Here is a 3,671-nt window from a genome sequence, read left to right as displayed (position 1 = left end):
TAGCAGAGCGTGGTTTCGATCCACGGACCTCTGGGTTATGGGCCCAGCACGCTTCCACTGCGCCACTCTGCTCACATACCGGACATAGCCTTTTTTATTTACAGAAGTTTTATTGTAGAACATATTAACAGAGTCCCCGCCGTAGTGTCGTGGTCTTAGGCGTCATGCCTGAACTCGCGTCAAGCAACGAGCACTGACTCGATTCTTCAGGAAATTCTGGTTATGTATGGGACCGGTGCTCACCCACTATCATGACGCAGTTGGGGAACTAAAGTAGGTGGATAAATCCGCTTCCGCGAACCAACTTTAATGTTTGTGGGGAGGGGGATCTTCGTACTAACACATATCTTGCCATCGGCGTAACTCATTCGGATAAGGCGCTAGCCTGCCGATCCGAAGTTCACCCCCTTTGGTCTGATTACCTGGTTGGGTTTTTCGAGGTTTTCCCCAACCATAAGGCGAATGTCAGGTAATCTTTTGGCGAATCCTCGGGCCTCACCTCATCTCACTACGTCTCGCCAAAAAATTTAAAAAAATTGCAAAGTTGTAAAATTGTAAAAACTGTAAACTATTGTAATCTTGTAAAATTTTGACTTGTTCCATATCTTAAAGCTAACGTAATACCTATGGAATATAATAAATGAAATGAAAAAAAATTCGTTCGGGAGCGTGTTCGATGCCCTCTTGGGTTGACTACTAATAGTATATTACGATAAACGTTTGTGAAGTGCATTACAAAATCTCAGAAATTTAAATACTCGCTCTGCTAGTTCTTCAAACCTTTCCTCGATTTTGTAAAAAAGCTCTTCCCAACATGTATCATAATATACTCTTACAAGCTACAATCCATCAGTTGGGCTATGTATTCTTTGTTTTGTCGCTTCGGTTGCTACAGTTATAAGCAGAGCACATAAGATACATCATAATTACGGGATTTAAAGGTCTCCAAGTGTCTATACGTCTCCTTCTGGTATAGCAAGTTAACAGTTAAAACATGGCGGCAGATAATTCAAGCTAGGACCACCAAGAGCGCTGATACAAACGAGATGGTCACTCCATATTCTTACTTCTAGTTCGTTGCTTCTCAAAGATTTTCCTACTTCAACCGGGATTATATATTTGAAATAGAAATTTTCTCTGTCAGGTAAAGGATAAGAATATAATTCCGGAAAGGTTTCTTCTTTCAATATGGGATCTGGAGGAGAGGAAGTGAAATGTTCGTTCAAGCTGTCAGTGGCAAATTAGTGGCTTCTACTTGAGATTTCTGTTTCGTTAGATCCATAGAGTTGATATTTTTCCACATTTCTTTCATACTAACAGAAGGATGAATCAAATTTAGGGATGTATAAAAGATTTTACCGATTAAATTTGTAACTTCTTTACTGTGTTAATATGAGGAATTTTACCTGGCTGACTAGTTTCGAAATGATATTCTTCATTGTCCGAAGCCTAGTGAAGATCCCGCGCTATCTTCTGGTTTCCTGCTGTGGTGGGGTGTGTTCATGATTGTGTCGAAAAGGGTGTGTGTTTTGAAATTGAATTGAATTTTCAGGATGTGCTGGGGCGTTTTTTTACATGTTCGTAAATTTCATATTGTTCTAGAATGTCAAGTCTCTCTCTCTCTCTCTTTTTGGCTGGATGTATAATATTTTTATGTGTCTATGTTGCAGTAGTTGTGATTGGAGTTTGTGATGTGTTCTTTGTAGGTTGAATTGTTACGTAGTTTTTACAGTCTGTCCGATATAAAAGTCATTGCAACTATTAGTTGATAGTTTGTATACACCAGTTTAGTTGTATTTATTTGTATGTCTTGCCTGTGAGTAAGATGTTTTTGTAGTGTGCTCTGTATGAAATGTTGTATTTTCATTTCATACAGAACACAAAATACAATATGTAAATTTTGGTAAAGAACCCCGAGCACCAAAAAATTAACCTATTACCCTAGATCATATATATAACAGATATGTCGGGCTTATAGCCTTTGAGGTTAACAACTTTTGTCAGGTTTACTACGCTGCCATCTAGTTGTTACATAAGGAGTCACGTCATAATTCCCATTTGAATTGCATTAGCGACTGTGCTGCCATCTCGTGTTCGTTTACGGCGGACGGGTGGCAATCCTGGCGGTTGTTCTCTTCAAAGTGCTGCCGATTTTAACGTAGCGAGGAGTTATCTGTTACATATATGATCTAGGCTATTACTGACCAATTGAAGAAAGGGATGTTATAGGCATATACCGAGACATCATTTTATTTTTACTAACATTTCCAATATTAACCTAGCTATACCTTTGGATTAACGGTTGAGAACCGGAAACACCGTTTGCTACCCCCTTCCACGACTGGAGTTTGACGACACTGGCGTAAAATACAAACAAATCACTTTACTAGGTATAGGAGGGAAGAAAAATAGTTCATCCAATTACGTAAAGCAGGAAATATCACAATTTTGAGTATGATAATTTTCATTAGGTTTTTGTTTAACCAAATACAGTACAGTATTAACTATAAGTGTTTTTACTCACTATCCATGCGGACGTATTCATTATGCAGTGTATATTATACCGTTTACAGCACATTAGCGTACAATATAAGTTGAAAAATAATCATGATATGGATATTTAAACACATTTCTGAAAATGGTGGCCGTTCATTTCGATACTTCAGTTTTTTTTTTTTGCATATTATCGCACTATAGACTATTGTATCTAATTCCAATTTTCAGTTTCTTCCTTCGTACCAGTAACTCATGTTGAAATAATTCTGTACCTACTCTATAAAAGAGTATCTTACGTACTGTAAATTCAATCTTCACTTCTGCCCGATCTGATGAGATAAAATTACTCAGATATGCTATCTACTGTCCGTCCAAATGGTTATGTCGCAGGTTCGTAGAAATGGGGGAAATCACGTGACAGTTAATTACTTAACGAGGCCCTTTTATTTAAGTTATTTTAAACAGTTGTATAATATTACGTAGATGTCCAATTCCTAACAGAAAATGTTTTCAGAAAAGAGCTAAGACAGCACACTCACTAGCCTTTACAGAGGGGCGAGCAGAAGCAGGTAGGGAAAACCGGGATGCCACGTAAGCAAACGGACGCACAGTATCTGTGCGAAAATATGATTCAATATAGAAAGCTCTTTCTTCACTGACCATTATTTCTGGAACGTACTATACTCACTAACTCAATACTGTTCACTATGAACGTAAGGCGTCTGTGACTGCCTTGGTTCTGTGTGGAGGACGGTTGGAACTTCATTAGTGGAAGGGGTGGGGTGAAGTATATTAAAAAAACTCAGGTACAATAAAAATTGAAGTAAAAATAAAATGGTGTCCCCGTACTTGGCATTAAGATAGGGAATACAAGCTCATAAATGGTATTCTTTTCATGAGAAACCTAATGATCATGGTTGAGATCTCTCTCAATGCCTATAGTTGGATCTATGATAATAGCCTTTTGTTATTATCTGTTTAATACTATTATATCCCCTCTTCTGTGAGAATCGTCTTCAGAAATACAGTGAAGCTCTTCATGAATTTCCCATTATTATAATCACATCGATAGGTTTGAATCTACGTATACAGCATCAAATATTCTGTGATTATTTAATAATAATAATAATAATAATAATAATAATAATAATAATAATAATAATAATAATAATAAT

General features: G+C 37.1%; 1 non-coding gene across 1 annotated transcript; it reads right to left on the bottom strand.

Annotated features, from left to right (window-relative positions):
* On the bottom strand, positions 1-72 carry TRNAM-CAU (transfer RNA methionine (anticodon CAU)). Its single transcript has one exon. It is a non-coding gene; the product is annotated as a tRNA-Met (tRNA).
* Between the last annotated feature and the right edge of the window lie 3,599 nt (positions 73-3,671).

The sequence above is a fragment of the Periplaneta americana genome, chromosome 1 (assembly GCF_040183065.1).
Source record: "Periplaneta americana isolate PAMFEO1 chromosome 1, P.americana_PAMFEO1_priV1, whole genome shotgun sequence".
Taxonomy (NCBI): Eukaryota; Metazoa; Arthropoda; class Insecta; order Blattodea; family Blattidae; genus Periplaneta; species Periplaneta americana.
This window is presented reverse-complemented; position numbering and strand designations above follow the sequence as displayed.